Source organism: Uloborus diversus, chromosome 1 (genome assembly GCF_026930045.1).
Source record: "Uloborus diversus isolate 005 chromosome 1, Udiv.v.3.1, whole genome shotgun sequence".
Classification (NCBI taxonomy): domain Eukaryota; kingdom Metazoa; phylum Arthropoda; class Arachnida; order Araneae; family Uloboridae; genus Uloborus; species Uloborus diversus.
In genome coordinates this window covers 258,829,620-258,841,055 of record NC_072731.1, presented here as the reverse complement: position 1 = coordinate 258,841,055, position 11,436 = coordinate 258,829,620, and positions in this window count along the sequence as shown.

The window sequence follows — 11,436 nt, the reverse complement described above, 5'->3', positions numbered from 1 at the left end:
CTTAAATACAATTTTGAAAGCTTCATTCATAATTGCAGCGTTGCCCGAAATTGCTTTTAAACACACATCGGTTTGGCTCAATGGTTTGGCTGTTAAATTGGATGTAGGTAGTCCGAAGGCGAACAAATTACCCATGTCAATCATTTGAGAAAACGAGCCCATTAATTAAAATAGGTAGAAAAGGAAAAAAGAAAGTGTGCCATATTTTGGAGTTAAGCAATATTTTGGCGATATGAAAAAGCAAAATGTACTTCTTGTATATTTTCATTATGTGATCAATTAGACTTGAAAGGTTTAAGTTTCAACAATATCTACATTTTGGCGAAAAAGTAAAAATGACAAGCTTTATATTCTTTACTGCAACCCCACTCTCTCTAGTTTTCCATTCAAATTAATTATAGAAGGCGTTGCTATCGCTGACCAACGGCTGCTGAAAGCCGTTAAACTAAGACCCAATCAGCTCTGAACCGATAACGCACTTGACAATGGGGTCGTTTCTAAAATTTTAAAAGCATTTTTTTTTTTTTTTTTGAAAGAGCATGCTTAAAAATATAGGATCTGACCATTTTTCAAAAAAATTACAAAGTTTAATATTTAAAAAAAAAACTTTAATCAGTGCGCTTTCATTGTACACGCTTCTGCCGATGACATCAAAAATGATGAAATGCCATTCACTGTTGCCAATCACAGAACAAATATTTAATTAGCATCTTTACTTACGTGTATTGGCAACGATAGGGTTGATAGCAAGCGTAGAGCGCAATATTTAATTCACTTCTCGATTATCATAACGTGGAAACATAGTAGAAAGGTGCGCCAAAGTGCAAAAAGTTGTGACGTCATAAAGAGACCATGAACCTTGTTTGAAAAATCGGATATTTAAAAAAAATAATTAAAAAATAACTGTTGGGAAAATGAAAGTATTTTCTGGGTTCATGTTATTGTTATTATTTGTTGCTTATTCTATCAATTTCTGTGACTAAACATAGTACTTTTAACTAAAGAAAACAACCCCATTCCGTCCTTCAACTTTCTTCTCCGTTTCGCCCCTTCACGAAAATGGACACTTCTGAAACAAGGCGGAGCGAAGGGTCAACTCTTCGCGGTCAGACTTTATAGCTCAATAAAATCATTTCAAAGAACTCTAATTTTTGCTATTTTCATTGAACATGATTTTTCATACTCATTTCATATTTTTCATACTTATGAATAAAAAATTATGTATACCAGTAAAAATTAAAATATTATTGAAAATATGAGATCGAGAGTGCCGCAGCAATATTCCATGAAAATCAGTTTTAGCCATTTCAGGTATTAGTCTATGAAAGTATACATATACTTACGTTGTTGTCCATGACGCAGAAGAATATCAACGTCATTATACCCTAGAAATAAGAAAAGAATTACCTCAATTTTAAATGCATTGTTTGAAAAGCAAATTATCTTTTATCATCAACCGTTGTGTCATTTATAAATACGCGACTTTTAGAGAGTGTGAAAAAAAAACTTTTTCCCTCTAACCAATGAATAAGCATAAAATTATTTACAGTGATATATACCGGCGTGTGCAGGTAGAGGGCAGTAACTGCAAATTTTCCTTTTTTTTCTTATGCATTTTTGCCATGTAGGGGAGTGTTGTGCATTGGGACACTTTTCATATTTTAATTTTTAACGTCAATTATTGGAATCAAATTTAAAATCTAAAAGTCACATTAAAATACCCCAACATACATCTATGCAATATATTTTTAACAATTCAGACGGTTTGAAAATAAAATATTGCCAGCCATTTAAAGTAAAAGTTCCAAGCTGTCCCAAGGTACTACACCCTATTGTACCTTGAGACACATCCTGTAGTACTATAGGAAAGTCTTCACGATTCTGGAAACAGCCATTACTTAAACCAATTTTGCACCAGAAAAAAAAAAAAAAAAAAAAACCATGGTAGTGAATTAAATCATGAATAATTAATTATGAATAATGAATTACGAATTATTATTCAACGTTGAATGTGTTTAAAAGACTTTTTATGAATGACATCAATGATAATATTTCTGGAAGCATGAATTGTTTTGCTGATGATGTAAAAGTTATGGGGATTGTAGAAAATGAAGAACAGGTAAAACAGCTTCAAGAGGATTTAGATTATGTCACTAAGTGGTCGGATTAGTCGGGTATGGCGTTAATGTAGGGAAATGTAAAGTGCTACACTTAGGTCATGGAAATAAGTATCGCACGAGTTATCGTTTACGGGGTTCAATCATTAGTCAGGCAGAAAATGTTATTGATCTGGGTATCTTAATAAATCTGGGCGGTCATTCCAAGCTCGTCAGCTTGCGAGATCGATATTTTCGCTCACGTGATTGGTTGTGACGTAGAAATGTCACAAAGTAGTATTCTAATTTACTCGAACCTAGCCGCAAGCTCAGTTCAAGTAGATTAAAATGCTACTTTGTGACATTTCTACGTCGCAAACGATCACGTGAGCGAAAATCTCGATCTCGCAAGCTGACGAGCTTGGAATGACCGCCCAGGACTTCAACTTTATTCAACAGTGCAGTATTGCAAGTAACAAAGCCAACAGAATGCTTGGGTTTATCAATAGATCGATTTCAAACAAATCTAAGTAGATTCTTCTGCCTTTCTATAGGTGTTTAGTAAGACCCCATTTGGAGTATGCTGTGTGCAGTTTTGGTCGCCTTATCTGAGGAAAGATATTTGTGTATTGGGAAGGGTTCAAAGAAGGGTAACTAGACTAGTAAGGGGACTCTCAGGTTTAGATTATGATACCAGACTTAATAGGCTTAATATGTATAGCCTGGAGCAAAGGAGAATCAGAGGCGATATGATTCAGTTGTTTAAATTTATCAAAATGAATGATGTTAATGGATTAAATTTTTGCACCGAAAGCAGGACGAGGGATCTTTGTTTTAAGCTATTCAAATCTCAGACTAACCTGGAAATAAGGAAAAACTACTACTTTAGTAGGGTCGTGGGCACTTGGAATAGCTTACTGGAAGAGGGGGTAATGAGCAAGGGGTAGGTAGCTTTAAGAGGGCCATTGATCTTCATTCAGGACTAATAAATTGACTAGGACCAGCCACTGGGCCAAGAGCCCGTTGCTGGTCGTCATATTTGTATTTGTATAAGATTAGAACATTGTTCCATGTTCCTAAACATATCTTAATTATTAAAAACCATGCATATGTTGAATTTTAGGTCCCAGGTACAATCACCACGTGGTTTAAGAAAAACCAAAATAATGTTCAATCTAGTTTATTTTCTCATAAGCAAAATATTTAAAATACTTCTCTTTTATAACAAAATAAAATTCAGTTGATTAAATTCACAAATACAAAGATAGGAAATGAAATAAAAATGAAGCAAATATTTGCTTTGGAGTCATGAAATTTTCTTTCTCTCACAAAATCATCAATTTCACTCATTTGATGCTGATTTTTGTTATGGCACCATTTAGTGGTGAAGGTCACTGTTAGAGATTAAAAAAACATGGCTGCTAAAAATAGATTCTGAGAAATGAGCAGTGTCCCAAGGTACAAACGTCCCAACACTCTCCCCTATTGTACGTTGCTTTTATGGTACAAGCTTGCTTATTTGGTTTCGCTGAGAAAAAAGCCCCCCCCCCCCAAAAAAAAATAATAATAATAATTACAACATTATCCTATTGTTGCTATTGAATCCAACACACATTTCTTCAAATACCTCGAAAACGTATTTCTGCAGATACTGCCGTTTATCAGCCCACGGCAATATATGTACCATGAGAGGAACCATTATAGAGGAAGTGGTCTAAAAATGGGCTAGGGTCTAAATACAGGCTGTGTTCTGAAAATGACATGTAATCTCAAATCATTCAGGAAAGATAAAATAAACATTAAGTAAATGCATAAATATACGCAAAATGTCTGAGCAATTTTTTTTTTTTTTTTGAGAAACAACTCCAAATGTTACACAGTTGATAAATATGAAAATGAAGTAGCTTAAATCGGAAAATAACAGAGACAAGTAAATTACTTAATCGTTTCATACAGGAAGTGAAATCGAAAACGGTTTTTAAAGATTACTGTTATCAAAGGAAGTTGGAATAATTACATAAGTTCCACAGCTTTCATTTCATAAGCATTCTACCATGTAACTTATTTGTATGCTTTCTAATATTAAAACGAAAATTTGTGGATGGAAACGGAAACATTTCACATCTGAAACTCAAAGGGATTCTTGAGAAGGGTGAATCATGCAATTAAACTAATTCATACAGTTTAACAACCCACTTATGTTTTTTTTTTTTTTTTTTTCAATTTTATAAGCATCGTGCTTGGAACAGTTTGCGTAAGGTTGATTGCGAGTGGAATAAAAGATCTAAAAAAAATCAATAATTTGAGTTCTAACCTAGTTCCTGGAACAGTTGGTGTTAGGTTAATTTCGCTTGGGGGAATGACAGAGCATCAGAAAATTCATCTTTTAAATTCTAGCATAGTGCTTGGAACAGTTGGTAGTTGGTATTAGGTTAATTACGAGTGGAATGAACGAGTTTAAAAATATTTCACTTTAATTCTCTGGAAGAGTTAATGTTTGGTTAATATCTAGTGAGGTATAAAAAAGCATCAAAAAATATTTCATTAGAATTCTCTCGAAGAATTTCTGTTAGGTTAATCTCTAGTGAGGAATAAAAGAGTAGCAGGAAACAAATCATTTCAAGTCTTGCATAGTGCCTGGAATAGTTGGTGTTAGGTTAATTGCGAGTGGAACAAACGAGAATAAAAAAAAATATTTCGTTTGAATTCTCTGGAAGAGTTGCTGTTAGGTTAATCTCTAGGGAGGAATCAAAAAATATGTCGTTTGAATTCTCTGGAAGAGTTGGTGTTAGGTTAATCTCTAGTGAAGAATAAAAGAGCATCAAAAAATATTTCATTTGAATTCTCTGGAAGAGTTGGTGTTAGGTTAATCTCTAGTGAAGAATAAAAGAGCATCAAAAAATATGTCATTTGAATTCTCTGGAAGAGTTGGTGTTAGGTTAATCTCTAGTGAGGAATAAAAGAGCATCAAAAAATATGTCATTTGAATTCTCTGGAACAGTTGGTGTTAGGTTAATCTCTAGTGAAGAATAAAAGAGCATCAAAAAATATTTCATTTGAATTCTCTGGAAGAGTTGGTGTTAGGTTAATCTCTAGTGAAGAATAAAAGAGCATCAAAAAATATGTCATTTGAATTCTCTGGAAGAGTTGGTGTTAGGTTAATCTCTAGTGAGGAATAAAAGAGCATCAAAAAATATTTCATTTGAATTCTCTGGAAGAGTTGGTGTTAGGTTAATCTCTAGTGAGGAATAAAAGAGCATCAAAAAATATGTCATTTGAATTCTCTGGAAGAGTTGGTGTTAGTTTAATCTCTAGTGAGAAATAAAAGAGCATCAAAAAATATGTCATTTGAATTCTCTGGAAGAGTTGGTGTTAGGTTAATCTCTAGTGAGAAATAAAAGAGCATCAAAAAATATGTCATTTGAATTCTCTGGAAGAGTTGGTGTTAGGTTAATCTCTAGTGAAGAATAAAAGAGCATCAAAAAATATGTCATTTGAATTCTCTGGAAGAGTTGGTGTTAGGTTAATCTCTAGTGAGGAATAAAAGAGCATCAAAAAAATATTTCATTTGAATTCTCTGGAAGAGTTGGTGTTAGGTTAATCTCTAGTGAGAAATAAAAGAGCATCAAAAAATATTTCACTTGAATTCTCTGGAAGAGCTGCTGTTGGGTTCTAGTGGGGAATAAAAAAGCGTCAAAGAATATTTCATTTGATTTCAAGATTTTATTTGCAAAATCCCACATTTGCTCTTCACGTGCGTAACATGTCGGCCCAGAAATAAATTCGTAGGATATACATTGAAAAGCGAAAATAAGACTTTTATAGTATCAAACCCCTGTCGATAGCAACATTTTTATGCATATTCTTCCAATTACACTCATTAGAAATACCAGAAACGTTTCTTACCTGCATGGCGTTTGTGAAGAAGAAAACCGTTTGAAGTGCAATATTTCCCGAATCTTCGACGGCAAGTATTCCGAAAAACCAATTAATTGCTAAAAATGGAAGTAGCGTAATTCCAGCCCTGATTGAAGTTCTATAAGGATAAAGAGAAGGATCATTTAAACTCAAATGCCCCACGATATGAAGGCATGAAATGTATTGTTACAAATTCTGTAAATAGTAATTATTGTAGTAACGTAACCTGTAAATAGTTTCCCGTAATGAATATACAACCCCTTTTCATTCGGCTAAAGTATACGATCCCCCTCTTTCTTTTTTTTTGTTTATTGATAAAATTTGATAACGGTCTACTATTTTCTAGAAGCGTTTGGAATATTTGAGAGATTTCTTTCGGTGTGTATATAAACCATTACGCTGGATAAAGGTTTAGTTTCGATTGAGATTTCGAACTGAGAGCGTATTTGCTCTGTTTATTGCGAGGCATTTCGCTGTGTTGTTTTCGTATTTGGAAGTAAATACGTGTGTAAACGTTGAGTTTACGGTGTTGTGTGATAATTGCTTAATTGCTGATGATTAATTTAGCAGTTGTTGACGATCTTTCCTGTACATAGTGTAAATAAATTTCCTGTGTTTTTATCAAGAACTGTGTCTTCATTTCAAGAAAGTGGAAGTCGCACCGAATCCGTTACAGTATTAAGTCTGAATTAGCAATGCAGTTTAACTCGAGAACAAATCTCGCAATGAAGTGTTTTAGGGTAATGCCTCAGTTTTTGATTTGTTCTTGATGTTAATTTTTATTCACTTTTAATGCATTCCGTATGTGAACTGTGTTCGTTACAGATTTGATTCGTGCTTTTTTTTCCATTAACGATTTTGATTGTTGTTTCTATGCTGAAGTAACGGGGTTTTGGTTACGAAATAAAAATGTAAGTTTCTGTTATTAGTTGGCTCTCTGTTTAACGACTTTCAATGGACCACAAAAACTCGTCCTTAAGTGGAAATCGTCCTTAAGTAGAAATTGTCCTTAAATAGACCGCTTTTAAAACTATAGTGGACCATCTGGGACCGTGAAAAAGCCGTCTTTAAATAGAGAAAGTCGTTAAATAGAGCGTCGTTAAACAGAGAGACAACGTAGTTTTTTTTTTTTTTTTCACTTGTATGAGGGGATGTCACTTATTTTGTTCCAAAATTTCGAATTAAATTATCATTTAGTTGAACCACATTCATTGTCATAAGCAATTTTTCGTTTCATTAAAATGAAAGTTCTTCTGCCTTTATATAGGAGTTTAGTAAGACCTCATTTGCAGTATGCTGTGCAGTTTTGGTCACCTTATCTTAAGAAAGATATTAATGTATTGGAAAGGGTTCAAAGAAGGGTAAGTAGACTAGTAAAGGACTTTCAGACTTAGATTATGATACCAGACTTAATAGGCTTAATATGTATAGCCTGGAGCAAAGGAGATTCAGAGGAGACATGATTCAGTTGTTTAAATTTATCAAAATGAATGATGCTAATGGATTAAATTTTTGCACGGAAAGCAGGACGAGGGGGCATTGTTTTAAGCTATTCAAATCTCAGGCTAATATGGAAATAAGGAAATAAGGAAAAACTACTACTTCAGTAGGGTTGCAGGCACTTGGAACAGCTTACCGGAAGAGGTGGTGATGAGCAAGGGGGTGGATAGCTTTAAGAGGGCCATTGATCTTCACTGAGGACTAATAAATTGACTAGGACCAGCCTGGCTGGGCCAAGAGTCCGTTGCTGGTCGTCACATTTGTATTTTTATTTGTATTTGAAAAGTAATAAAGCTTAATTTTAGGCACTGTATTCAGCTTCAAATTATTTAACTTCCCTGCTAAAATTTTAGTCCTTATCGTCATTTTAATGATAGAAAAATGTGTGCATTGTAGAACCTACTGCATTAAAAAATAAGGACAAAACTACGTTGGGTTTATTTATATAACAATCTAACAGCTGTTTTAGAATAGGACGATTGCAAAAATATTTCAATATTTCGATAAATCAATATAAGAGGGTTATGGCAGTAAACTAAGTAAGTGTCATATACTTGTGCTATATGACAATAGCACAAAGTATTAAAAATTCTAATTTAGACAAAAACTTCAAAACTATTTCACCCATTGGTGAAATATTGTGAAGCTCACTGCACTCGAAATGATGTCCTTTTTTTTACTTAACATTATTTCAGTTAGTTTATTCTGGGGGGGGGGGAACTACTGTCTGACCACGGACTGTATGAAAAAGCAAACATCGGTTTACAGGCGGAAATAGACGACGCGTCTATTACAGTAGACTCCCGATTATCCGCCGAATCGGGAGGCACAAGTGCCGCGGATAATAAAATTCGCGGATAAACCGCAAAAAGGCTAAAATGAGGAATAAATGAGGTAAAAATTGTCCTTCGTCAAACACTAAGCTGTTTTGATGCATACTTCAGTGAAACTTGTGTATAACGATTCTGTCTATAACAATTAATCTGTCTATAACGATATTTTTCTTGATCCCAGCAAAATTTCAGCATAAATAATCAAACTGTCTATAACGATAACCTGTCTATAACAATATTTTTTTAAGTCCCAACAGTATCGTTGTAGACAGGTTTTACTGTGCGTTCTTCAAACAGTGAAAATATTTGTATTTTTGTACAACAGAACGTAAATCAATAAAAAACAAGTGTATGAACGATGAAGAAAGCACAAAAAATTAATAAAACAAAAACAACTGATTTTAAATTTAAATTTTCGACCAAAAAAAAAAAACAGCCATTAGTATTAGCTTTTTTTCTGCAAAAACAAATATTCCTGATTGTTGATTAACTTGCGGAGAATCCACCCCGTGGATAATCCGCTAACGGATAATCGGGAGTTTACTGTAGTTTTTGGGGTATTGCAGACGTATGATGGTCTCTAAACAAGGGCGCCTGTATGGAGGGGGGGGGGGGGGGGCATGGGGAGCTCAAGCCCCCCTTAGAATTTAGAACCTCATTGCTTTTAGTTCTTTTTTCTTTGCAAAAATGTAAAAACATTTCTTCTTCAGCCGTTAATGAATAAATTATTAAAAATGTCAATTTTTAATAACTGTAATCTGCACTGAAATCAGTTTCCATGGGAAAATATCCTGCTAAAACAGGGGCGCCCATCCCCCCCCCCCAAATTCAATGGCGCAAGTCCCCCCTCCCCCCCCCCCCCAAATTTTTCTCAAGCCTCTTTTCCTTTTTTATTTTTAGCTCTCTTTTTTTCATTCTTTTAAATATTTTTTATTTATTTATTTTCATTTATTATTATTATTTTATTAGAAAAGTTCTGACTTCTAATGACATACACATACACGCACACACAAACTAAATAAATAAATGAAATAAAATATAAACAGAATAAAATAAATTCAAACAAATATTTTAAATTAAAAATAAATCAGTAAATAAATTTAAGTAAATTAACTAAAAAAATAAATCAATAAATAAATTTAAGTAAATTAATTTTTAAAAAATAAAAAAATCCCCCCAAAAATTTTGATGGCGCAACTTGCGCCATAATCCCCCCTGTGGGCACCCCTGTGCTAAACCATAAAGAAAATATCTGAGCCCCCCCCCTTTTAATTTTGCATATGGGTGCCTTTGTCTCTAAATGAAGCAGAGTCTCATTCAAATGAGCGGAACACGCGCATCAAATTTTTACTCCCCCCCTCATTTTAGATAGGCTCGTCCTAACTGGACGCTTGCCAATTCTGTACAATCCGTGGTTGGAAAGTGAACATAATCCTAAGGGGAATCAGTACCCTAAATACTTTCAAAAATTCGATTTTTTGATTTTTAAATATTTTGAAACTTTATTTCAATGCCTTTTTAATGATACAAACTTCTTTATCGTGCTCATATTAGAAGCAAGTTAAAGTAAGCTTTAAAAAATGTAAACCTATTTTGATAAGGTATGATTTTCCCCTTTAAATTGCAATATCTCGAAATGGTATTTTTAAAACTAAATGTTCCTTTTTTCTCAAAAACTAAATTTTGTTAGGCTTTGAAATTTTTTTCAACCTATTCCATACATCTAATTGCATATACTGAAGTAAATTTTTTCTCATAATCGAAAAATACTTTTTTATAGAGCTGATTTCGTGTTGCAAAATGGCATTTTTAGAAAAAAGATACAGTGATTTACACATTAGAATTCAAGGGCGAATCCATAAAATGTTCAAGGAGGGGGCGATTTTCACTCTTTGAAATTTTAATTTCTAAAAATTTTCGGGGGACTGTAATCGCTTTCCTTTACGACATCAAAATTGTCCTATAATTGTGTTTATTTCGAAATACTCGTTGTGTTTCTTCTGAAAAATATCCAGGGTAAGCCCTTGAACCTATCTCTTAATATCATCTAAGGTCTAAATTGAGGTTTTGGAACTTCAATTTTGAAAATAATCCTGTAGAAAGTTTCGGTTCGGTTCCTCAGAGTAATAACAGATTGGCTACAATTGCGTTTTCAGGACTTCAGTTCCGGAAGAATTCCGGGAAAGATCTCCCTTTTCTATTATAATAGAAAAGGGAGATTATGTAAAATTGAAGTTTTTAGAACTTTAATATTAAAAATATATCCCGAAGAAAGTTCCTGAATATCGCTCAATAAGGGGGCGATCGCATCCTTTGCATCCGTCCTTGTTAGAATTTAAAAAAAAAAAACTAAACTTTTTTTTGTAAAATTTTACTTTAGTATAGAGATCATAATTGTATCTTCAACATATTTTCAGAAAAAGGAACATGAACCTGTGCAAATTAACATTGACGGTATAGGGGATACTGACTCCCCTTAAAGTGGTAAGAGTTCATAATAAATTACCTCGTTTTGTAGATCTCATTTCTATGCGTTACAGACATCTGCTCGCTGAATGTCTTCAGGGCCAAGATCATAACCACAGTGTTTACCTAAACACATAGGGAGTTAGTTGCACTTTAAGATTCTTCTATGAGGTTTCTTATGAATGAATGTTTTTCAGAAAGTTCCACTTACCAAAATCAGTCCAGTCACGGGGACCACGAAGGACCATACGATGCCCTTCTGGACATTTAGCCAGCAGCTAGAGCAGAAAGCACACACAATTTAGAAAAAAGTGTCGTTATTAAAAGTTTCAAACTCGTTAAACTAGTAATTTGCAACTCCAGAGCTCGAATACGCTACCTTACGGTGATTAACAATACTACCGGAAAAGGTAAAACATTCCATTCCACGTGTTTTCTTTGGGGTAAATTACAGGCTTCAGACAGTTTATTGTGTAATATAATCTCAGAAGAATAGAAAAGAAAGCTTTCCACAAACACGATGAAAAATTACTGTCATTCCAAGTTATAAGTTACGGCATTTGTTTGTTTTACCTTTTTCATTCGCCATTAGACTGGCTGCAGCGCCCCCTATAGTTTATTGG